The sequence below is a fragment of the Saimiri boliviensis genome, chromosome 1 (assembly GCF_048565385.1).
Source record: "Saimiri boliviensis isolate mSaiBol1 chromosome 1, mSaiBol1.pri, whole genome shotgun sequence".
NCBI lineage: Eukaryota > Metazoa > Chordata > Mammalia > Primates > Cebidae > Saimiri > Saimiri boliviensis.
This window is the reverse complement of record NC_133449.1, coordinates 120,936,982-120,963,695: the sequence shown is the minus strand read 5'-3', so window position 1 is coordinate 120,963,695 and position 26,714 is coordinate 120,936,982. Positions and strand designations below refer to the sequence as shown.

The following is a 26,714-nucleotide window of genomic DNA, read 5'->3' as shown; positions in this document are numbered from 1 at the left end:
GGCAAACATTGTTTTAGTCTTAACACTATCATTTGGTGCTGGTGTTGAATGTTTACGTTTTGGGGAGAGAAAACTCAGGCCAGATAAGGCAGCCTGGGGCTACACTTAGGAGTCAGGAATCTTGGCTTGGCAACAAGGTTTTGTCATTTAGGGGGAGTCCCTGCTCTCCTCTCACCCTCAATTTTGCCACCTGCTTTTTGGGATTAGTGTGGGTTGAACTCAATCTTCTCCAAGTTCTTTTCTATCTGGTTTATGGCTAAGAACATCTCCCTTCTTTCCACTTTTGGGGACATAGTTTCCTCTTCTTCTTTCACTAGCACCTGCCAGTGGGTGGCCTCTGTTTTAGGGACACCCCGCCACATCACCAAGACAATGCTAACTAGGTCTGTCTTGAATTTGATGAGCCATCACCCATCTGCCTACCCAAAATCACTTCTCTGAGCAAACTTGTGTACACATGCCAGCAGGCAGCACAGAACATCGGAGAAACATGCCCAGAGGTGCCGTTAGGAGGTTGGAATTATGAGGTGAGCAGTAAGAAGCCAAAAAATCAGGGAGCCACTTGAGCAGAGAGTATAAACATAAATATCCCCAAGCAGGCCCCAGCACTGGGTTTTTTATGTTGATGTTCTAATATGTTATCCACTAAGGGCTTATTTACGCCGTTTTGGTATTCCCTGCAATTCATTTATCTGCATAAGGAAGAGGCGCTAACAGGACAGTTCCTCATGAACAGCGTCCCTCTGTGATCCTTCATGCTCAGATCTATAATTCATGAGCTGATGGCCTGGTGGCAGTTTCCATAAAGGCCACGCCGGGCACCCAGTCGTTAACGTCCACACTGTCATGCATGGAATCGAAATAAGCCCGCTCTCCTTCTATTCATCACGACGCCCCCGACGTGTGGGCAATGATATTATCCAAATATTATTAAAACTTTGAACCCTGTCCCCATAAATTATGACCGAATGGCTCCATGGCCATTAGGAGAGGGGAATGTATGGGCTTCAGTTGCTGCCGAGTAATTATGTGCTTAAAAGGAAGCGTGGCTGAGCATCTCCCTAGTAAAAAAGAGAGAAGCTAGGATCATTTGTTACTGCTGCAGCGCTCGAAGCTGGACTGTGCAGGCAGGTCAAGTCAACCTTACAGAAGGACAATTATCTGCCTAGAGAGACCAAACATCTGTTATTAAGTATGAACAGGCATCAAGGCAACATGCTAGAAATCTTGTCCACTTCAAACGCTTGGCGTATTCCACACAACACCCCCTCGCGTTTTGTTACTGCAGCAGTCAGCTTTGAAATATGCCCTATCTTCCCTCCCCCGGCCCCTGGCTTTCATGTACCCTGCAGCTGCTAACGATGATGTTGTAACTTTAGAAGAACCTTGCTATCTTTCCCTGACTCTTTAAGTAATAATAATAATAATAATAATAATAATAATAATATTTTTTTGTAACTTTTTTTCTCCCAAACTTTCTTTTGCATTTCTTAGCCATTCAAGGAGTATAGCTGTGGCAGAGATAACACAGAGTTGGGTAGTGCAAGGGCAGCCTGTGTTCACATAAGCAGCCGGACAGCTCTTTGATGCATGTATCTGTAGCAATTTGTAGGCTGGGATGGTGCATGGGAGAGACATCGCTCTGAGCTGGTATTATAAAATGGGAAATACAGTTGTTCATGCTATTGTGGTTCTTTGGACCCTGTGTATGTTAGAATGCTAGGAGAATAGGGAGAGGGACCCTAGACATCAGGTAAGAAGAGTCAGGGAGCAGGTCAGAAAAGAAGGCTACAGGCCAAGTGGGTTGAAATGGGGATGGGCCCAGCAGCAGGATGAGGACAATGGGAATGCCCAGGGAGGTAACATTGCAATCACTCCAGCTGAGCACTTCCAGACAAGAATAGACAGAGTGTAATTTTCCTCTCATAAAGATTCAAAGTATAATATCAAGTAAGGATAGTTGGGCCATGTTTGTGGAGGAGGAAAGGCAAGACTCTCCTCTGCTAAGTGACGTATAATAAGAGACCAGATTCCTTTCTTCTCAAAGAGAATGGAATCTCCAGCTCTTACAGAGCCTTGCAATCTGAGCATCTTAAAGATATATGATGTCTGGATTAGCTTCAAAGTAATCCAGGGTGGAGTGAGGATAGGTGGGGCTGTAGATGAAACAAAATTAGCCCTGAGTTAATCATTGCTGAAGCCGAGGAACAGGCACAGATTATTTTCAACACTTTTGATTATATCTGAAAATTTCCCATAATAAAAAAATAAAATCCCGAGGAACAGAACTCCTTTCTGATGTGAATGATCAAGAGTCAGGAAAAAAACCCATCTTCCCAGGACAGAATATAAACACAAACCAGGGAAGAGAAGCCGAGACTGGTTTGTTGGTTTTGTGCCTCCTCAATGCTCTAATCCATCTCGTAAACATATTTCCCAGAAAAAAACTTCTTAAAACACGGTTTTAAGGTATTTAAAACACCGAGAAAGGCATCCCAAGTTTCCCCTGGAGAGCCAGCCCTCTTCCACCGCAGGTTCCTAGATGGTAAGTGAGATTAAGCTCCATCCTTATCTCTTCATTTCATTACAAGGCAAACAGGGGACCCAGGTACGGCTCACTGGAACATCCGCTGGCAACAATGATTGGCTTAGGGAAGGTCGCGCGACTCAACTTAAGCCAATGAGACCCAACCCTGGGGCTTCGGTTGAAACTATAGCCGAAGGACCAGCTTGTCAGTCCTGGTAGCCATTTTTGCCATTTTTGCTATCCTGATGGGAGAATCTGCATGAGAATAAAGCTGTTCCAGAGCCTACATTAGAGAATGAGAGATGGAGAGGTTGAGAAATCTGCCCCTGAATAATTCAGTTAAGTGAGTAAGTTATTTCTCCTTTTTTGCATGATCAGGTAGAGCCGGATTTCTGTCACTTGCACTCAGAGGAGTCCTGACTGGGGTAGTAGCAGAACATCCTGAGGTTACAAGGAGAAGACACCCCAGCCCAGCTTTGGCAGAGGACTGCAAGCATCAGCCATGGGTTCGAGCAAGATGCTAGGCCAGTGGGCGGTAACCTTGTCCTATGCCCATGGGGACGTCACTGATTTACCAGGGCGCCTTTCTTGGTGAGCCCAGATGGGACCCCAATTTCTTTTCCGTTCGATATTGTGGGGAGCCACTATGGATCAGCTGCATGTGACACAAGGACAGACCCTGGCCACTGCAGAGGAGTGGGACAGGGACCTTTTCTGGGAGGACCCGGGCTGGCAGGTGCCACCATAAACCCAAGGACACTTCACAGATCTGGGTAGAAGAACTGAGGCCTCTAGGCTTAGGGGGTGCCTAGTAATGTCCTGGAGGGTGAATGAGGAAGCCCCTAAACTGAGCTTCTTGAATCAAGGCAGAGGCCAAGGGCTGCATCTCAACAGCTTCTCTCAAGCTGACTGCTGTAGATGGGTGTGACTGGTACCAGGCTCCTTGAGGCTTCAGGCGACGTTTTAGCCTCCTTAATAGAGAAGCAGTGTGGATTCCCAAAGCCACAATGCCTGGGTGCAAAGCCTGGGTTCAAACCCTGTCTTGGCTACTTTTTAGCCATGTGACCTTGGCCAAGGTCCTAAATGTCTCTGTGCTTAGGTTTCTTATCTGCAAAATGGGAATAATAATAACATCTCCTTGAATTATAGTGAATATTAAAGTTTTTTTTTTAAGTGAAGCACTGAGAATAATGCCTGGCACAAATTAAGTGCTGTATGCTTGTTAAACAAACAGATAAATAAATGAATAAAATCTCCTTTATTCACAGGGGTCTAGCTGAAGGTCTTGCTGAAAGGTGAGAGAATCAATCCTGAATCACTTCCCCTGTTTACCCCATTCATTCTCTTGCTGACTTTCCCATTTGTTCAGCACTGACCTTGGACCAAACATAGGGATAGTTTTATCTCCAGATGACCTCTTCAGATTCATTTTACTTCTTAGATGCTGCAAACCTTAACAGGGATTCTAGAAATTCACCCGAAGACCTTGATGCATACACTTAGGCAACTTCAGAACAATGTCCTGGTCCTTTCTTGCCCTGTGAGACACACTGCATCACTCTCCTTGCCTTGTGGATCTTCGCAGAGATGAGGGCTCTACTTCTTAGGTCCGGGAAATGGAATTTCTGGGGGATGATATAACCTATTCGAGGACCATCAAGTGGGATGTGGAGATCTGGGGTTGCATCCCAGTCTTTCTGACTTTTGCTTTTTCCTTCCTTCCTTTCTTCTTTCCTTCCTTCTTCCCTCCCTTCCCTCCTTCCCCTCCCTCCCTCCCTCCCTCCTTTCCTTCCCTGTAGCAGAGTCTCACTCTGTCACCCAGACTGCAGATCTCGGCTCACTGCAACCTGGGCTTCCTGGGCTCAGATGATCCTCCCACCTCAGCCTCCTGAGTAGCTGAGACTACAGACATGTACCATGCCAGGCAAATGTGTGTTTTTGTAGAGAGGGGGTTTTGCCATGTTGCCCAGGCTGATCTCAAACTCCTGAGTTCAAGTGATCTGCCTGCCTTGGCCTCCCAAAGTTCTGGAACAAGTGTAAGCTGCGGCACCTGTTCTGTCTGACTTATTTTTATGTTATACTGATGTAGACCAACTCATCAACTGCTTTGCTTAATATTATGCTTTGTGGTGAATGTGTCTGTGTCTCCCATGACACTGATAGCTCTAGAGCCATATTTCATTCGCCTCTGCCTTTCTAGCCCCTGCAAAGCACCTGACTCAGGGTAGGCCCTCAGAACAGCTATAGACTTGTACTGCCAGGGAGTTTATGCAGTTGCTCAAAGGTGTAAATCCGGTTAGCATCTGGAGAAAGTCTAGAAATATACTTTCTCTTTGAAAGGTCCCACTACAACCTGCACTACGCATTTCTTTTTGGGTTGCAAGAGGATGCCCACTTGCAACTGAGGTCTTTGTCCTTTTCTCTGACCTAAAAGATCTATGCCTAAAACTGTGCTTCTGAGGACAATTAGACAGAGAATTCAGTGAAGGGCAGCCTCAGAACATCCCCTCTGGGCCACTCTTCTGAGAGTGATGCAGCAGGCAGTCTGGCCCTAGTGATCAGTATCTCCACCAAGGGATGCTGAATGCCACTGCTCAACCAAACCTTATTTCCTGGGAACGGGCCTCTCTTCCTTTGATTTCCTGTTCCCTGACCTCTCTCTAATTTATAGCTTCTGTTTATGATTCAGAGTTAAATATTTTCAGCTCCATTTTCCTAAAGACACAGATTTCATCCCCTCTTCCCCCACCCCCAAGTTATCCACTGCTGGTCTCTGAACAGCAGCTCCCAGAAGGGAGAGAAAGGCCAGCCTAATGAGAGCTTCCCCTCCTGCAAGTGCCGGGCACACCAGTCGCAGTTCAATCATTTCCAAATTGCTTCGGAAGAGCTTATACATATCTGACTTTCAGAAGCCACAGTGTACATTCATTCGATCCATATAGTGTTAACGTTTTAGATTCACTCCTGAGGCAAGAGGGCAGTGACAGTGGGAAGTGGGGAAACACATCTGGGCTGGACAGGGTGCAAGTGCCTGCAGGAGCAGAACAGGCATGGAGGGATTAGGCAGAGCCTGGGGACAGAGCTCTGGGGACAGAGCTGGTTGCAGATTGGCACCTGGAGGAAGCCCAGGCATCCTCGAAACTCTCTGGCCTGGAGTAACCTTTTCCCAAAGAACAGATTCTGTTGAGCAAATGGGACCATTTCTGGATCTCAGTGACAAGATCTACCTCTAGTCATTATCTGCCCTCTGGTCAAGAAGAGGCTTTGGCCCAAGACAGGAGGAATGCTGGGGAAAGTGCACGTTGGGCCCTGTCCACAAGAACTGGGCAAATGCTTTTTAGAATAATGACTCTTCAGTAGCAAAGACATAGAATCGACCGAAGTGCCCACCCATCAATAGTGGATTTGTTAAGGAAAATGTAATATGTATACACCATGGAACACTGTTTAGCCATAAAAACAAACAAAATCATGTTCTTTGCAGCCACATGGATGCAGCTGGAGCCCATTATCCTAAGCAAATTAATGAAGGAACAGAAAACCAAATACTGAATGTTCTCACTTAAAAATGGGAGCTAAACATTGAGTATGCACGGACATAAAGATGGCCACGACAGACAGCAGCACCTACTAGAAAAGGAAGACGTGGGTGTGTGCTGGAGAAGTACTTACTGGGTACCACGTTCACTACCTGGGTAGCAGAATCATTCATACCCCAAACCTCAGTGTCATATAACATACCTGTGTAACCAACCTGCATATGTACCACCTGAATCCAAAATACAAGCTGAAAAATAAAATAAAATAATGACTCCTTTTGTCAAGCAAACAGTTTAGCTAACCACCTCTTGGGGCCATGTTGTTGATGTTTACAGACTGTTTGCTAAAGGCAGGTCAATGCTATTAGTCAGAAGGGCCTTCTTGGAATTTTTCTCTGTCTGGGAGACCAACTACAAACATCCCCAGAGCTGATCCAGGGACTCTGGTGCAGTGAGGCTGAGGTCCAGGCTGCTATTGTGTTTCCAGTTGTGATGAACTGGGCTGGGTTTACAAACCCAGGGCCTCCCTCAGCTCCACCCTGCCCTTACCTCTTCATGTCCTCTCCAGCCTCCATCATGGCTGTGTAAATTCCAAGTCATTGGGTTTGATGGGTGCCAGTGCCTGGCTTGATGCCCCTCTATCAATTTGGAATTCCGGAGCATTTCATGGGTCTCCTGTTTACCCTGTCTCACATGATAATTCAAGAAAATCAAATAGAGTTTTAGAGAAGAGTCCACCAGTGACTGATGGCTGCTATTCACCAAACTAATGGATGAGCACAGAGGAGCCCAGAGGGAGAAAAGTGCACATGCCAATGCTGGGTGTGATGACGATATTTTCCAGGGCTCATCTCCTGCACTGGAAGTGATGCTTTAAGTGTTCTGTAATTCCTGTTGTAAAGAGAAAATATAATATCATGGGATAGTATAAACTACTAGACTATGTCAAGATTTAGAAAGTGTAGGGGGATCAGAGAGGAATGAGAGGGGATGTAAATCCAGGTGGAAGATCCAGTGAATAAGAGAATTATCCGTAACAAACAAACTCCCTGCCTTTCTCTGTAAGCTGCTTTCCCTCCTGTTACAGGCTGAATTGCGGCCCTCAGTGCACATTTTGAAGCCCTAACCCCCCGTATCATAGAATGTGACTGTATTTGTAGATAAGGCCTTTAAAGAAGTCATTGAGGTAATGCAAGGTGGGCTCTAATCCAATCTCACTGATGTCCTTAGGAGATCAATACACAGACACACACAGAGGAAAGACCCTGTGAGGACACAGGGAGCAGGTGGCCAGCTATAAGCCAAGAAGAGAGGCCTCAGAAGAAACAAGCTTTACCAACACCTTTTTTTTTTTTTTTTTTTTTTTTTAAATCAAGTCTCACTCTGTCTCCTAGGTTGTAGTGCAGTGGTTCGATCTCAGCTCACTGCAACCTCCGCCTCCCAGGTTCAAGCAATTCACCTGCCCCAGCCTCCCGAGTAGCTGGGATTACAGGTGTGTGTCACCATGCCAGGCTAATTTTTGTAGTTTTAGAAGAGATGAGGTTTCCCTATGTTGGCCAGACTGGTCTTGAACTCCTGACCCAACTCCTTGATCTTGGGCTTCCAGTCTCCAGAACTGTGAGGAAGAAATTCTGTGGTTTAAGCCACCTGATCTGTGGTATTTGTTATGGTAGCCTGAGCTGACTAATACACCTCATTTGGACCTGGAATGTGCAGTCTGCCTGGGCATCTTGTGGTCAGGTGAACATGACTTTGAAAATGAGGCTGGCTGTGGATGGGATGAATTTAGGGAAAGGGAGGGAGGGCATCTGGAGGCCAGAGTGGAGTGGAGCTGATGATCCTTGGCTTGTGATACTCTAAAGCGTAATTTCTCCCTGTGTGACCTAACTGGTGACCAGTGTTTCCAGGGGCAGGGGGTGGGCCTGGGAGTTAAGTTTTGGGGGCATAATTCTGTTCTCTGTCAGAAAAGCTGACACCTCCATCTCCTCCGTCTCCTCCTGCCCCTCCTACAAGTTGGAATTCTCTAATTCCACCATTAGAATCTTCTACAGCTTAAGGCCATGTGTACTAAATCTGTAGGACCATCGGAATCATCTCGGGGTATTTTATAGAAGGTCTGCGTCTGGGATTTAACTCACTGAAACGGAACATCAGAGGTATAGGAAGAGGTTGCCAGATCAGGTGATGATGTGCCCCAAGATTTGGAAGGTAGTGGGCATTGGGTGGTGGTGATATTGTGGTGGTGCTGGTGGAGTTAGTCACTCTGTGTTGCTTGTTCTGCAAGAGTCAACAAGTAGAAGTGGATAGGTGATGAGGGGATCCTTTAAATGACCAGGGAAGGGGCTCAGGGTTGGGTCTTGCTAGCTGCCTGGTCTCCCCTACAGCCATGCTCATCCTCATCTCTGAAGATTCATAAAGTCAGGAAGAGCCTTTTGGGTTCTGAGGAAAGCCATGTACAGTCCTAGGTGCTCGTTTTAGAAACTAAGCCCTTAAAGCTGAAACCTCTGGGCCTTGGCTGGCCAGAGAAGGCTGTGCTAGGTGCTGAGTGTTGGATGCTAGGTGCTGGGTGTTCCATTTCTGCCCAGAGTGCTTCCGGGATATAAGGAAGCAAAGGGACTCTGCCCACCTCCCCATCTGTGCAGCGGATGCCTGGGTGAGAAGGTCATTGACAAGTCAATGGTGAGGCAGAGGAGGTGGCATGTTTGTGGCAGTCCACCTTGGTGGCGCTCAGTTGCCTCTCCCTGCCTCAGTTTCCTCTGCTGTCGCCTGGGGATGTGGACAGTTCTTTCCTTGTAAAGACCTTGCCATGGGTCCGTACAAAAATGCAGGTGAAACCCTTAGCAGAGTTTCTGGCTCAGAATAAGCATTTGACAGTGATGAAGATGATGACGATGATGGTAGCAATGGTTGGGCTTTTGTTTAAGTGTCCCAGGGGAGACATTTATCATGCTTCACCACTGCCCTGAACACAAGAACTTTTCAAAAGATTATACTCTCTTCTTGAATATTTTCACAGCCCAGGAGTAATGTACTCTGTGTCGCCTGTGGTGTCTGCACCCCCGGCCACCGCCACCAGAACCCTGCCCCATCAGCAGCCCAGTTTTGAGGGAACTGGTCCATGACCCAGTCTCTTGTCTGATTCTTCCCTGGAGAATCTGGACTAGGGGCACAGAAAGGAAGAACTAAAGGCCCGCCCTCGCCACGACTCTGATAATGGATAGAACATCTGGCGAGCTGCAGGTGCCTCCTCGGTCTATCTTATGCCTACTTGATAATAGATGATCTAATCTGTCTCTCCATAGCACTTCCTTCTCTGTGCAGGTGACAGAGATGGAGTGATCCCATCCTTCACCTGGAGGAAACACGGCTTCCCAGGGAATGCACTCTGCATTGCAGCAGGCCAGGGGTGGCATCCTGGGAGGTTTACCATGCTTGCTGCTTACAGGCACCGCTGTGTGCAGCTGTGTCACGGGCTGGACCACCCGCCAAGGGCAGGGCACCTCTAGGCAAACCAGGAGAAATCAGAAGCTTTATCTAGGTTCACAAACAGTCTGGCTGCTTCTCAGCCCTGCCCCAGTAGCATTTCTTATAGAAAGCAAAACACTTAGTCTTCCTCCCCCTCCTTTAAAATTGCAGTATGTTGAAGTATTTCAGGCATGCAAAAAACTCATAGAGAATATTTCATAAACATTAACATACCCACTACTCAGCTTAAGAATCAAAGCATTGCAAACACGGTTGAAGCCTTTTCACCATACAATTCCCTTCCTTCTCTCCCTCAGTGGTAACTGCTGTCATAAATTTTCCCATATATAATTTTAAGTTTGATGGCATTTGTATGTGTCCATGCACTTTTACACCTTTAGAGAATAAATGTGGTCATACTGTTGGTTGTCTCTGGCAGCTTTCGCGTTTCCTTTTTTTTCATTATTGATTTGCTAGTTCTCCATGTTGTTGCCACAAGTTCTGGGGTTCCAGTTTGGTTTAACTTCCAGCCAAACGGTGACAGCATCATGATCTCCCTTTATTTATCCATTTTCCTGTTAACTGGTATGTGACATCTTTCCAAATCTAATGCATGTTAGATCTAATCTTGTTAGATTTCGTGCACTTTAGCAACAAATATTCTTCCATGTGACTCTTTATGCAAATATACAAAAATTCCTATCTATATAGGTGGGTGAGGAAATGCTGGGTCTAAATGTCAGGAAGTACTGAGTAAGGGGCACTAAGTGAGAAAAACAGCGTGGACACACTTTGGAGGGGATGGTAGCAAAAGCCTCCATGGGGAGTGGTTGAGATGGAGAGGGTGAGAAGGGGGCAGCTGTGGGAGGGATGAGGGGGGAAGCTTCCAGGCAGAGTGAAAGGATGATCCAAGGCCCTAAGATGGGAAGCAACAGACTCACTGGGGTCTCAGATGGAGGGCCCACATGGCTGGGCCACTGTAAGTGAGAGGAAATGGAGAGACGGGCAGGGTCAGGTCACAAGGGACTGCTGTGATTTTCTGGGTAATTTCCCAGAGCTCAGTGTTTGTTCCCACCGTTGTTCATCTCTGAATGTTCACATCCTGCCCCTCCTTGTCTATGCCTAAGCTGTGCCTTCCACTTGAAAAGTACTCTCTACAACAATCTTTCACCCATGGCTAAGTGTGATGCATCCTTCAGACGTTCTGTTGCCTCCTGGATCCCCTCCACCACCTCTAGGAGAAAGGATCTCTCTCAAGACCTGTATCATTTAGCCACCTCACATCCAGGCTGCTTGCTCTGCCTGTTCTCAGCTTCTTTTTAGTCATGACTCCTACTTGAAGGGGAGCATCTTGAGTGTGAGGCCCAAGTCCCTTTATCCTCATGTTCACTCTTCCCCTTTCCTGTATAGTTCCCAGCACCAGCAGGTCAGTATGTTTTAAATATCTTCTCCAGATAGAGTAGCCTGTGCAAAGGCCTGAGGCTGGAGAGAGAGAGATCATAGAAACATTTGAACAACTAGAAGAAATATGCAAGAGCAAGGAGAAGATCAGATTGTGGAAGTCTTGGAGACCATGGAAAACATGTGTTTTTTTTCGGAAGCATCAAGAAGACACTGGAAGGTTTTAAATTGCAAACCACAATTTATTAAGTTATTAATAGCTGGAATTGGCATCTTAGTGATATTTGACTCTCAATTGGTCCATGCTTGAGCTCACCAAAGGAATAAATCTCTAGCAGTGGAAATTACAGTTCTGATAGTGAAGGTATTACAAATACCTTCACTACAAATTTGCTTGAGCTCACCAAAGGAATAAATCTTTAACAGTGGAAATTACAGTTCTGATAGTGAAGGTACTCCTGGGTCATCCAGGAGTACCCCTGGAAACACATCATGGATATGGTTAAGGCCAGCCTTGCCTCAACCCAAGGACAATTATCCGAGATGCATGGATATGGCTAATTCTTCAACTGCCTTTGTCAAAATCGTGTTCTTTTTAGTGAATTGGGTGAAATAAATATCCCTCTTGGCCTCATTGTTATGGATGTCACCTTCCTGGCCTGAGTACCAGTTTGCTTTACATTGCCATCAAAGCTTTCTGCAAACTGTTTTGAGTTAGGAGAAATTAACCCTCAATGACCTGAGCTCATGAAGTTTACAAATACTGCCTGGCAAATTAAGGGGTTTGCAGAGGATATGAGTACAGTTTACAGTTCCCCAAAATACTGCTTGATGACTCTCACAATAGCCCATGGCAAGTCAACAGAGGTATAACAATAAAAATTAAACAAAAAAGTAACTTTCATTGGTCATCAGTGGTGACCTGCCAGCTTCTAATTTGTGTGTAGCCTGTCATTTAATTCTCCAACAATGAAGTGAGGAGGTTGGTTATTCCTACTTTTCTGATGAAAAAACTGAGGTTCAGAGAGGGTCACACAACTAGGAAGTAGCCATGCAGGAGCTGGAGCACCACCAGCCAATGAACAGGCTTTCTGTGATACTTTCCATGTCTTCTGGGGGCCTCTTCAGCTTTGGACGTTCCTCTTTGGGTAGAGTGGAGCCATCCACACAAATTTCCTGATGTGTTAGTTTCCTAAAGCTGTGATAACAAATTTCTACACACTTGGTTGCCTAAAATAATGAAAATTCATTCTCTTATGGTTCTGGAGTCCAGAGGCCTTGAGTCAGTTTTACTGGATCAAAATTAAGGTATCCACAGGGCCACAGTCCATCCAGAGACTCTAGAGAGAATCTGGTGGCTGCAAGCAAGCCTTGGCTTGTGGCTGCATCGGTCTGAGCTCTGTCTTCTTCTTTTGTTTATGTCAAATCTCCCTACACCTTTCTCTTATAAGGACACTTGTGATTGCATTTGAGGCTCACCTAAATAATCCAGCATAAACTCCCTAATGCAATAAAATCTAAGAATACTGCTTTTTCCAAATAAGGTAATATTTATAGTTTCCAGGATCAGGATCAGATACTTCTGGGAATCATTATCCAGGCTGTAATGCCTGGTTCTGTGCCCGAATTGGCTCCCCTCATCCAACAACCCCATGAGCAGCCAGAATCTGAACAGGGAACATCCTCTGTCCCTCAGCTTCCCTTTTGGCCAACCAGAGCATAACTGGGCTAAGGCCTGGGTAAGCATTTCTCCCCAACATGACATAATGTTTGTCTGAAGGTAATTCTGCCTCTAAATTATTTGCAAATGCTTCTCACATTTCCTCCCTCTTTTTAGGAATCAGAGCCAATTTGTAATAAGCAAGAGCAGTTTGACCCAGATTAAAAGACACAATTAGTCTGTCTGCTTGGTAAACCTAAAAAAGTACCACTTACAACAAGTTATTGTGTTTTTAACAAAGGGAGATGTCCTGGCAGAACAATAAAGCCCCTACCACTGATAAAAGCCCTGTAATTTACTGAAAACTCTCAAGTGGGAAGAGAGAGCAGGCCCTTGGAACCTGGGATCTCAGCCTGTCCTGCTCTTGTGGGAAGTGGCCCTCAGAAGAGGAGTAGACTCCATTACTGCCCAGAAAAGAAGAGATTGCCAAGTGAGGGCTGGGAGCCCGCTCCTCTACCTTTCCCTTAGAGCTGCTGAAGTTTGCTTTCCTGGAAATGGAAGCTCTGTGGACCAAGTATGTGAGGCTACCCTGGATTATAGATGAAAGTCCCACTGACTCAGGTGGCCAGCTACTGGCCTGACCAGCCGAGGATGAGGCCATCTTGGATCATGAGGGCCAGCTAGTCAGTTGTCAGGTTGTGCCTGTCCCACTGGGGACATGGGCAAACTCTAGGGGCTGGGTACTGATGAGTCACTCTCTTTCTTGGCCTCATCTTCCTTTCATTGATCCTCACCTTGGCCTCAGCCCTAGAGGCTGTGGATCCCTGGGAGCCCCCACAGCTGCTGCCCATTGGGTCCTCGCTCTGGGCCAGCATTAATGGGAGTTCCTTATGTGGATCACCCCATTTAAGTCTTACAACCAGCGTGGGGCAGGAACTCCTGTTATGCTTATTTTATAGATTAAGAAAGGGGATTGTTATGAGTTCAACCGTGTCCCTCTCAAATTTATACGTTGACCTCCTAGCCTCCAGTATCTCAGAATGAGACCTTATCTGGAGGCAGGGTCTTTACAGAGGTAGTGAGGTTGAAGTGAGGTCATTAGAGTGGGCTGTAATCCAGTAAGACTGGAGTCCTGATAAAGAGGGGGAATGTGGAAGCAGACACACACCCTGGGAGAATACCACGTGATGATGAAGGCAGGAGTTGGGGTGTTGCTTCTCCAAGCCAAGGAGAGTCAAAGATGACCAGTCAGCCCCGGGAAGCTGGAGCAGGCAGTGGGAGCAGCTCCTCCCTCTAGCGCTCAGAAGGAACCAACCCCACCAACACCGGTCTTGGACTTCTTGCCTCTGGAGCTGTGAGGCAAAAATATCTATGTTTTTTAAGCCACTCAAAGTTTATAGTCTTTCGTTCTGGAAGCCCTAGGGCACTAGTGCATGGGGCCAAGAAGGTAACTTCCTGGAGCAGACATGGGCACCTGGTTGACCTACAGTTGTTCCCAATACTGTCTCCACTTGTTGTCTTCTACTATGAGGACTGGAGAAGCAAAAGATCTGTTTTCCCCATTCTTTCAATCTGGCCAGTGAGACCTGGGCCTGTTGGAAGTTTCTGGGAAAGGTTTTGCTGTCCTGATAAAAAGAGACAGACAAGACATGTCCCACTGCCTTTGCCCTGGCCGAAACCCCTCTTCATTGCTCATCCACTGACAGATGCAATGCCTCGCACTTCAGGGGCCAGCTTGCAAAAGAGTCTCAGAGTTGGTGACCCTTTGGTGGTTGAGCCACTTAAGTTGGACTTCTTGCAGGTATGAAAAACAAACCCTGATTTGTTTACATCACTGCAGTTCCATTTTAATACTATGTACTGCACAGTGCATTCCCAGTTGCTCTAACATCCCAGGCTAACCAGTTTGTGAGTGACAGAGCTCTGGTTAGACCCAGTTCTCTCTCACTTCTGTGCCTACTGCACAGTGCTGACTGTGGACAGAACCTGTATTAGTTTGTTCTTACACTGTTATAAAAAGAACCTGTATTTGCACAATTCTCACACTGCTATAAAGAAATACCAGCCAGGCATGGTGACTCACGCCTGTAATCCCAGCACTTTGGAATGCCGAGGCAGGTGGATCACGAGGTCAAGAGATCGAGACCATCCTGGCCAACATGGTAAAACCCTGTCTCTACTAAAAATACAAAAAAATTAGCTGGGTGTGGTGGTATTCCCAGCTACTTGGGAGGCTGAGGCAGGAGAATTGCTTGAAATCGGAAAACAGAAGTTGCAGTGAGCTGAGATCACCCCACTGCACTATAGCCTGGGTGACAGTGTGAGACCCCGTCTCAAAAAAAAACAAAAAAACAAAAAACAAAAACAAAAACAAAAAACAAAGAAATACCTGAGACTGGGTAATTTATAAACAAAGGGGGTTTAACTGACTTACACTTGCACATGGCTGGGGAGGCCTTAGGATACTTACAATCACTGCAGAGGGGGAAGCAGTCACCTTCTTCCTGAGGCAGCAGGAAAGAGAAGAGTGAACGAAGGAGGAGCTTTCCAAACATTGATAAAACCATCAGATCTCATGAGAACTCACTCACTATCATGAGAGTAGCATGGGGGAAACTGCCCCCATGATCCAATTACCTCCCTCCCTTGACACGTTGGGATTACAGTTCCAGAGGAGATTTGGGTGGGGACACAGAGCCAAACCATATCAGATCCAGGCCACACTTCCTAGAACCAAGTGGCTTCTTCATCTCTGTCACTCTGAGGCACCCAGGGAAGAGACGAGGGCTGTAGCAGTTTCCCAACCCTGTAAACCCAGAAGAGGAGACAGAAACCACAAGAACACAGTGCACGAGGCAGAGCATTGTCGAGAGAGCTGCAAGATGCCTCACAGAGCCTCATTCATTCTCATCCAGCTTGGCTGTCATGCTCAGGAGTGAGTGGCCTTGACTTTTAGCTCTTTGGGGGCTGTGCTGGGAGGGGACCAGAGCTTTCTGGTGGAGAGACATTCCAGGGCAGGGCCACCCAGAAGGAGTGTCTGTGCAGTGGGGGCTGGACTCAGTCTGGGCTTTACCTCTTTCTTGCCTCTGCCTCCTCAACTCCCAATATTCCTTCTGCTTCTATGTCTTCTGTATTCCCCACATTGCCAAGCACAGAGTCTTTCATACAGCAGTAAGTACTCAATAAATGATTGCATAAAACTTATAAAAATGGGGAGCCTGCTTGACTCATGATGACTCTGACTCTGTTCTTCCTAGAATGGATACTGCTCTTTTTGGACAGAAGGAGAGGACCAAATTTTGGCTGGGCAATTCAGCTGGATTTTACCCAGTGACCACAATAATTGGTTCAAGAAAAGACATATGACTTCAACTGACTGAGCCAATAGGAAGTCTTCCCTGGGATTTAAAAAACTTGAGCTGAGAAGGATGCATGCTCTTCTCTGGTCATGAGGCTTTAAGAATGTGAGGCCACAGCTGCTAGAGTCCATGCCACCTGCAGTATAAAGAAAGATCTCCAGCAGTATGATGTGCTCCAGTCTCACTCACTCAATTGTCAGGCCATGTCTGTCCCACTGGGGACATGGACAAACTCTAGGGGCTGGGTACCGATAGGCCTCACTCAAGCCATTCCCCAAACACAACTGGATTACAATGATAACAGTGATTGTAATACTCATTTTTATTTACGGAGTATTTAGGGTCAGTCTGTGCTCAAGATGCTCTCATTCTGGGGCTAAAGCTGAGCTCTCCCTTTTCTGAGCCCTCAGGGCACCAGATTTGCCCTCCTTTTATGGCAATTACCACATTCTGTGCTGAATTGTTCATTCACAATCATTTACTGGTACTTACCATGTGGAAGCCACTGTACTTGGCACTGGAGAGGAATATGGAAATCCGTAACATGGTTTCGTATTAGATTAGGGCAAGGGCGTGCTGACTGCTGTTACTCAGGCAAGTTGATGCTGAAACTGTCTGAAACAAACAAGCTGAAATTGCTAGCGGGCTGTAACCACTAAGGTTATTTCTTACTCATGTTTTGTTCCCATTGGGAGGAGCTGAGGACTCTTCCCCAGGGCCTGTATTCCACGACCCTGGCTAACAATGCAGCAGTGTGCGTCAGCAGGAAAAGACAGCACGGCACACTGAGGCTTGAATCTTCCACCTGGAAATGACCAGCAACTCATGCTCACATTTCATTGAGCCAGATACCAAATCTTTGTGAGCAGAATATTGTCTACCCTGCTTTCTTCTCTTGACAGCTGGGCTGCATCTTATCACTGTAACCTTCCCAGGGGCCACCCTTGTGCTTTGTACCTAATGAGTATTATGTTAGTTTGTTCTTGCATTGCTAAAAAGGAACACCTGAGGCTGGGTAATTTATAAAGAAAAGTGGTTTATTCAGGCTCACAGCTCTGCAGTCTGTACAGGAAGCATGGTGCTGGCATCTGCTTCTGGTGAGGCCTCAGAAAGTTTCCAATCATGGTGAAAGGCAAAGGGAGAGCCAGAGTATCACAGGGTGAAAGGAGGAGCCAGACAGAGAGAGAGAGGGAGGTGCCACGCTCGTTTAAACAACCAGGTCTTGTGTGAACTCAGAACCAGAACTCACTCGTTATCTGAGGACAGCACCCAAATTCATGAGGGATTCACCCCCATGACGCAAACACCTCGCATGAGACCCGTTTTCAACAGTGGAGATTACATTTGAATGTGAGATCTGGAAGGGACAAAACATCCAAATCACATCAAGCACTCAGGGATCATGTGCACTCTTTCCTTGGTACCATTTATCACAATTATACTAAACACTCAGGCCACTGCATGTTTAATGCCTGTCTCACCCACTGGACTATAAATGGCCTCAGGGAAGGTCAATGTCTGTCTGCTCTTAAAGTAATTCAACCATATTTAAATAAAGTACTGCTTAATTGTTTTAACCAGCACTTAGTATCAGATGAATGCTTGTTCACAAATATATGAATGAATAAGGAAAAAGCCCATGAAGGAATTGACACCTGCTTCATTCATTTGCTATTATAGCTGTGGCATATGTCAAGTCCTGTTTCAGGTTCAGAGATGGCGAAGTGAATTGCACCCCATTGTCACATCCTTCTGGTGCTGGTGGCTTGCTCAGGATTAAATCCAGCCTGCACCTCATGTAACCAAATGAAATTGCCAATAACGAGCTGCTTTTGACCAATAAAAACGGCAATTTTATATGGCCCATCCCAATCCGAAACAGATGAGAGCTGTGTTTGAAACTGGGAGCCCACCTATTAATCAGTGTTTCCCTATTCTCACAGTATCCTCCTGGCCCCCAGTGCACATTCACAGAAATCTGGAATACAAAAATCTTTGGACAAAATATCCTCCAAGCCCTAAAATTCTCTATCCCTGAACGAAGCTCTCATGTAGGACTGTCAGGCACCATAATACATGGAGTCAAGCATCTGATGGCAAGTCCCCTTCCCCAAAGCTGACTTTGGCACCTGATGCATCTGGGAGCCCCAAAGAGGGTCCCAGGCCCCAGGGCCAACACAGGCTGCTGCACGCAGTGTCTTCTATGGGCTCTGTGCCTGTGGCATTGATCCCTCTGCTAACTAGATGAGAAATTGCAGCAGTCTTTCCTTGCATGGCTTTTCCATGCATCTCTGTCAATGCCGGTTTACATTCTGGGATTGAACTAATTTGTTTCCGTTTGCTCCTGGCTGCAGGCTTCAGGCAGCTCAGCTTTGTTGTCCTGGGTTTGCAACTTGCCAAACTCCCTCCTCTAGCCTTTCCCCTCCCAAGCTAACCACATCTGAGGGCAAAAAGGATTAGCAAGCTCAGTGTGATGTGATTCTGGCACTCACAGCCTGGATTCTTCTGCTACCGCAGAGGGCTGGGGGTGGGGAGAGTGAAGACTTAGTTGCTGCATGGAAGAAAGAGGTGGGGAAAATGAACCTTTAGGGCCCAGCTTGGGTGCTGCCCCAGCTGGGAACATCCCCACTCTGACAGCTAGCAAATAAAACTGCCCACAGTGGTGATGCTGATTGCAGCTAATGTTTTCTGAGAATTAGGCACCAGTTCTGTGCTAATTCCTTTTCATGCATTTCAGACCGTTCTTTCCGCAGTCTCTCTCAATGACAAGAATGTTATTTTGCCCATTTTGTGGATGGAAAAAACCAGAACCCCAAAAGGGAAGTAATTCATCCGAGATCACTTATTAGGACTCAAGCTTTAATACCTGGTGTGTCTGACTCAAGAATTCACATCCTTACAACTGCTCCATATCTGCCCATCCCCCAAATCTTGATGCATACAGGTATCTCCTGAACAAAACACATCTTCCTTGAGCCTGAAAATGGTGGAGATGAGGTGTGGATTTCTGAAAACTGGAGCAGAGAGACACCTTTTTGGGGATCAGAGACGGCATGTTAGAGACTTGCATTCCTCCAGCTGTCCCCTCACGGCATGTTTTCATTTCAAAGTGGCAAATGAGGAAGATGCTTCCTCAGAGCTTCCCGAAGACCTGGATGTTGGCCGACAAGAGGGCGAATTTTCTCATTGACATTCTTCTTCTTAATAGAGTAAGTCATTTCAGCTGTAAAAATATTTATTTTTAACCCCGCATGGGACTATCTACAAACTATTTTCATGTTGAATATAAAAGAGTCAAACCTGAAACTATTTTATTTTTTATTTTTATTTTTTTCAGAATTGGCCTGCAAAACATCTGCTTAATATTTGCCAAAGTTGAATCTATGCAAACTCTACAACCCAACAATTTCACTCCTGGTGTTACAGCGTAGGGTCTTGACTACAAGTTATCCAAATTCTTGGCGTTTTGAACAAAAAGTTGGAGAACACACAAAGAAAGCAATGAAAGAATGAAGCAATGAAAGCACAGATTTATGTAACAAAAGTACACTCCACAGAGTGGGAGCTGGCTCGAGCAAGCAGCTCAAGAGCGCTGGTTACAGAATTTTCTGCGGTTTAAATAACCTCCAGAGGTTTCCATTGGTTACTTGGTTACACCCTATGTAAATAACACTTGTCCACACCCTATGTAAATAACACTTGGCCACACCCTATGTAAATAACACTTGTCCTGCAACAAGTCTGATAGGTTGCAGCAGGCAACCAATCAGAGGGGGAAGTGAAGTTACAAATTTACACATGAAGACTTGGCCCTAGAGCTGAACGGGACCAACCATAGGTACTTCCCATTTTTCATCTGCAAGGCAGTGCAAAGGGAGTAGCCCCTTATTCTTTTGTTACTTGGGTGTAGAGAAGGGAGATTTTCATCTGGATTCAGTTCTAGGAAGTTAGCGCAAATCAACCTCAGGTTCCCTGTCTCCAGACTCTATTCTGCCTCACTGGGTAAATACCAAATAGAAATGAGCATATGTTCATTTAAGAGTGACATTCAGAGCAATGCTTACAGCTACAAACCAGAAACTATGCACACGCCCTGGTCTGGGAAGGGAATTATGGTAGAGTCACATGGTGGACTACTGCACCACAGTGAGAGTGGGCAATCTTCAGACCAATCCAGGGACACAGAAGGATCTCACACCCACTGTGTGAACTGAGCAGAAAGAGTTAGACACAGTTACATACATCCTGTACGATTTGATGCTTATGATATTTTTAAAAAGGCTAACTCTAACCCTAACCCTCTACTCACTAATGCTTTTTGTTTATTTGTTTATTTGAGACATGTTTTTGCTCTGTTGCCTAGGCCGAAGTGCTCACTGCAACCTCCGCCCCACAAGCTCAGGTGAACCTCCCACCTCAGCCTTCCAAGTAGCCAGGACTACAGGCATGCAATCACTAAGCCCAGACAATGTTTTTATTTTTAGTAGCAATGAAATTTTGCCATGTTGCCGAGGCTACTAATGCGTTTTTAATTGTCTTTCTCTTCCCTGCCTTGCCTCCCCATCTCTTTTCCTCACCTGCGCTTCCTGAAACCACCTCCCAGGTAATGTCTCTGCACCAGCTCTTGTCTCAGAGTCTGCTTGCCGGGCCTCAGGAACTGACACAGTGCATAATTTATGTCTCTGTTATGTCAGTGATTCATTGTTTGGGCTCCATCTAGCACCTCCATAAGCCCAGGGAGGGCTTGTCTTATTCACTGATGTGTCCAAAGTGCCTGGAACGGTGCCAGGTAGATTATTGACACTCGATAAGTACTTCTTAGATGTTGAAGAAAATATGCGGACATAGCCAGGAGGCTAAGATCTAGAAAGCATCAAGCTGCCCAGAAGCTGTTTCACTTAGACAATAGGAAACACACACACAGACTCACACACACACACACACACACACACACTCACACACACACTCTGATCTCACAATAACTCTTACAGTAGTTATCGTCTTAACAACGTAGATAGGGTAAATGCTTACTTCCTCACTATGTTGAAGCTTAGTAGAGGCAGAGCATGTCTGTCTTATTTCTGCTGTAGCCCAGGGCTTAGCACCTAGTCAGGCCGTAGTAGGGGCTCAACAGATATTTGCTGAGTAAATAAATGAGTGAGTTCAAGCATCCCGCCTAAAGCCACAGCTGGGAAGTGTTGGAGCTTAGATTTGCACCCAGTTTAGTTTGAGTTCAAAGCCCAGGTTCTCTGGCTATTCCAGGCTACTGCTCCAGTGTGGATACACACAGACCCTTTAACTGCTGTCCTCTTCCCCACTGACTTTCTCATGAACTATTCAGACTCAACCTATTATTTAAACATACAAAAGAAAAATCTTCAATGACTGGATTTTATAAAGAAAACTTTATAAAGGTTTATATATATTAAATAGATGATAGATAGATAGATAGATAGATAGATAGATAGATGTAATGTTATATAAGCTTTTATAAAGAAAACATTATAAAGACAACTCCTTGGTGCAGAGTGGGCCCAGTCAGAATATGGCCAAAGGGTGGATTCCATGACTCTCTTGCCCTTGGTCTTTAAACTCCCAGTGGGTATCAGTGAAGCTCACCGAACTCTTGGCCCGGATCAACAGACAAAGAAAATGGTGCCTAGATAGGTAATCTGCGGTCCGGCTTTGCATTCTGGTTTAAATCCACAGACTTAAACAAATGGGACTTATGAGGGATGGGCAGGCTGGGCAAGGCGGCTCACACCTGTAATCCCAGCACTTCGGCAAACAGATCACCCGAGATCAGACAGACTAGCCTGGCCAACACGGTGAAACCCCGTTTCTATTAAAAATACAAAAAAAAAAAATTAGCTGGGCATGGTGGTGGGTCCATGCAATCCCAGCTACTTGGGAGTCTAAGGCAGGATTTGAAATGCTTGAACCCAGGAGGTGGACATTGCAGTGATCTGAGACTGAGCTACTACACCCTAGCCTGGGTGACAGAACGAGACTCCTTCTAAGAAAAAATGGGTGGCCAGAGGGCAGTGAAGGGGATCTCACTGGCCAGAGACATCTTTCTAGTGCTCTGTGCTGACTTGACTCTGTTCAAAACTCCCTCTACTATTCAAGCAGTTGTGCAATAACCTATCTGAGTGGGCATTGGCCACTCATAGCTTTTCTTCTCTAGAGTCAATAAATATGCTACAATTGGCTGTGGCCTACAACTGTGACGTCACATACGTAGGAAAGAGTGTCTTTCCTAGGGCTGTGAGCAGAGCCAGCTAGCTATGGGACTAAGCTGGATGTAGTAGGATGTTGAACAACATCTTCAAATTATGTTATTGTGTTCAGATCTGGTTTTCTAGGTTTATATGGTCAGAATAACATCCCTGGGAGTGAGAGACCTCATGGAGGCAATGATAAGTGTTTTGAGGGAATGTGAGATTGGAAGTGGGGGAGACAATTAAAATTAGATCACAAAACAGTAACGCCTAAGAGGAGGTAGTAAGATGTTAAGCAGATGTGCCGGAAAATGTAAGTATGAGTGGGAGGACAGATTTGCCTGAGGGAACCCTGTGAGCAGGTGAGGAGAAGGCCCAAGCCCACAGGGAAGCAGGTGAGGGGGTCCTGAGAACCCCTCTGCCATCGTTTATCCTCACTCTTTGTTCACCAGGTGACATTCCCTCCTCATGGGTGATCACTGGATGCTGGAACACCCTCTCTGGTCTGATTTGCTGCAAAGGCCCCTGTCCTGAGATGAGCTCCCTTTGCGTCCTGATTGCCATCAGAATTCCCCATCCCCTCTGCATCTTGCTTGCTGTGTCACTCAGGGTCTGCTCCACTGAGGTGACACTTACACCAACGGAGGATAGCCCAAGGAAGTCAAAATCAGCCAAGAAGCCAGAAGAGGCATGGATCAGCCAGCTGCTCTCCTCTGCTGTCCGGTCTAGCTGAATTCGAGATTCCAACTGAGGAAGGGAATTAGAATCGTGGAAGGGAACACCCCATGCTCCTTCCTTCTCCCACTGGTCAGGATGCACCACTGCACTGCACTCCCAATCCTATACAGACACACAAGGGACTCTATCACCCAAGCCCACACAGCATCTTGACTACACACACATCCTCACGTATTGCACGAGCATCTTCAGCTTCACCCTGCTTTCTGTGCTGGGCGACTCAGCTGTGTCAGCTACATCCAGGGGTACCTTTGCCTTCTGGCTTCCAGGTTGGTTTGGACAATTAAAAACCAGAAAGACTCAGATGGTTCCTAAAATTCTCCAAATCAGCAGAAGTAAGGTGCCTGGAGTCAAAAGTGATTCCAAAAATCAGAGGACTCTTAAAGGATGCAGACATTTCATAGCCTGACTCCCTATTAGCTAGATTATAAAAGGCATAGGGACCCTATTAATAACTGTACTGAAGTTTTGACCACCCATCAATCTATCTATGTAGCAAAAGTGGCCAAAACACACTCAGGATACTTTTTTTAGGTTTATATCAATTCATCAGAAACAAAGAAAAATTTATTATATCACGTGTAGATATACAGGGAACAGCTACGTTATTTATGGAAAGTGTGTGTATGTGTGTCTCACGTGTAGGTACACAGGGAACAGCGATGTTATTTGTGGAAAGTGTGTATATGTGTGTCTCGGTGGTAATTACCTGGTTGTCTCCTTCCATTACTTCCCCAAGTCACTGGACCATGGACTTCTTTCAACTGGGACAAGGCCATTGTCTGTCCCTGCACAGAACTGTCAACCAACAGTCATGTGCTCATGACTAACACCGTTGTCAGCAACAGCTCATTCCTATTTATTAGTTATTAGTCCTTCAGCTAATAACTAGGATAATGGAGGACACAGAGCATTATTATACTTTGGGATATTATAAGAGAAAATTTCTACCAAGAGAGCCTTGGCCATTACTCTCCCCGGCCCTTACATTTTTAAGGTGACTTCATGTTCATGGCTGTAGTTTTACAGACATTTACTGCATTGTCTGACCCAGGAGAAGCTGGAGCTCTGGAAGCAACTATGCAGAAAAAGAGGAAAGTAGCTTTTGTTGAGATCTACTCTATGCCAAGATTAAAGTTTGGACAATTTGTTGTTGTTGTTGTTGTTTAATCTTCCTAATGTCCCATTCGTGGAATAGGCCCTGGTAGAATTTCCATCTTATAGCAAAGAAACTGAGGTCCACAGATGTTATGCCACTTGCCTAAGGTCCTCCAAGTTAGGCCAGCACTGGAGCACACCAAGGCCCCTGGAAATCTCTGCTGTTGTCAGACGTCAGTGCCAGTGGCTGATGACAACAGGAGGAGTTGATACAAATGTTTAGTGACAGAAATGAGGACAGTTTCTCCTGTGATGTAGAGAAATAGCTTTCTCCAACACAAATTGAAAACTTTGTCAACAGCTTGGTAAAATGTGGCTGATGTTTCACTCTTGTTTTAGGGTTTTCCAGAGAAATGGAACCAATACAGAAACTGGCTCACATGATTACAGAGGCTGGGAAGTCCCACAGCCTGCCATCTGCACCACTGGCAAGCTGGAGAAGCAGGAAACTTCGTGATGCAGTTTGCCCAAGTCCTCAGGCTTCATAAACAAGGGTGGGAAAGGGGAGGGGCAGACAGTGTCTGTTCCCATCTGAGTCTGAAGACTCCGGAACCAGAAGTGCTGACATCTGAGGGCAGGAGAAGATGAGTGTTCCAGCTCAAACAGAGAGCAAACTCACCTTTCTTCTGCCTTTTTGTTCTTTCTGGGCTCTCAGTGAGTCGAGGACATTAATGAGGGCCATCTGCTTTACTCCATCCACCAACCCAAATGTGGATCTCTTCCAGAAACACCTGCACAGACATTAAGGGATGCCCAGAAATAATGTTTCACCAGCTATCTGGGCATCCCTTAGCCCAGTCAAGTTGACATAAAATTAACCATCACGACCCACAAATCACAGTGAAATAGTGTGAGACCCAGAAAAAAATATGCAGCTAATTAGAATTTTTTTTGTATTGCTGATTGCTAAAGCCGGTAGGAGCCTTGTGGGTCCCTGGGCTGTGTCATTTTCTCCTTCCTCAGCTCCAGGATGAATGGCCAGAAGACGTTCTACTGCTTCCTCTCTCCCAGCCTGGCTGGGAAGTGACATTCCCACAGCCCCAAACCAGCTGACCTGGGGACTTACAGGACAGCTGTAGCTTATGAGAACTGAGACACAGAGGCCCACCCCATCAAGAAAGCCAGGGCTGGGGATGATGAGCCCAGCACATTGCCCTCTTCACTGCTGAGCACTGAGTAGTAGGTTCATATCCAGAGGAGAAGGCCATTGCTCTGCCTAGACTCATGGCTCAGCACAGGCTCATGGCTCACAGCTACCCATGGGTTTTGGTGTGAGTTGGAAGAAGCACCTCAGTGCAGTTCAGGAAATAGTGTTTTATAAGGCTAATGGGATTTGTGCAGAATAAATCCAAAGATTTCTAACAATACAATGTTACAAATTGTTTATCCATCCCCACACCAAGTTTTCACCTATACCCAGATGTGTAACATAAGAGATGTGACATTTCTCATCCATATCACGGACCCAGTCAAGCTCACAGGCTCTGCTTTCACATGCAAAGACCTGTTCCACCTCTGCCCACTTCAGAAAACCTTTACAAATTGTTGTCTGAAGACATAGATGGTTTTGTTCACCCTCACCATGAAGATTTATCTGGGTCGACCAAGATAAAGCGAGAATAGGGGTTCTTCTCCTCAATGCTGTCATGCTATTCTGGCCCATCAAGACAGTTCTCATAAGGAGAGACACTGGGAGCAACTCACTGACGCAGTTGGGTCTTAGCTAAATCAGAACTCGAACAGCCTTTCTTCTTGGTCTAGGGCTCTTGTGCTCAGAAGAAGGGTAATGCCATAAATAGGAAACAGCACCACATTCTGCAGCTGGCTCATCCCTTCCTGTTGTCTGAGTATAGAGGTTCTTTGGATGTAGACACTTTTCTAAGACCAATAAGCTGCTACAGAAGTCTGGCAAGAAGCCCATCAACTGGAAGGAGCTAGGATCCTCAGCTTGAGGGGTGGTCTTTCTCCACTGGTGGTTTTTGAGAAACTGCTGTTGAAGTTATTTGACAGTTATGAAGGAGAATGGAAAATTTCCTGGTTAATTCTTAAGTACTCTGCATAAGGGGGCAAAGCTTCCATAAAGCAGCCATGAACCAGGATGCCCAGGAATGGCAGCTTTATACAGCCAGATATGACTGTGGCCAAATGTCTTTCTCTGCAACATGGCTTTGGCCCAAAATATGCAAACTTCACAGAAGACAGATGATGTCAAGTACTTATTTGGCATTCCTCACCTCTCTTACTGTCATGGTTAAAGGTTGGAGAGGTGCACATTTTTGGTACAGCTGCAGTTTGATGCCTACTGCTTCTTGGTTTTTCCTGCTGGGTTAGACCTTCAGTAATAAGGTGTTGTGGTGCTTTTTCTGATAACGGCTCCCCTAGGACCAGCCCAGCAGGCATTCCATTTACAGCCAGATTCACTGTCCCCTTGATCTTTCAAAAATCCCTCAGGCTTCTCCTTGAAGGAAGCAGGAAGGTGTTTTGCAAGTTTCTAGAACTCTGGCCCAGAAATTAGAATCAATTTTTTGATTGTAGTAGAGATGAAGGTTCCTAAGTAATAGTCCTGAGTATGAGCCTTAACATATAGGGAGTGAGAGAAGTGGGCTGGGTGTTGTTTATCCTGTTATTCTCTGAGTGTTTTATGGA

The 26,714-nt window shown here is 45.9% G+C and overlaps 1 pseudogene; it reads left to right on the top strand.

Moving 5' to 3' along the window:
- The first annotated feature begins 19,076 nt into the window (after positions 1-19,076).
- On the top strand, positions 19,077-26,020 carry LOC101050147 (uracil-DNA glycosylase pseudogene; annotated as a pseudogene).
- Positions 26,021-26,714: the final 694 nt, after the last annotated feature.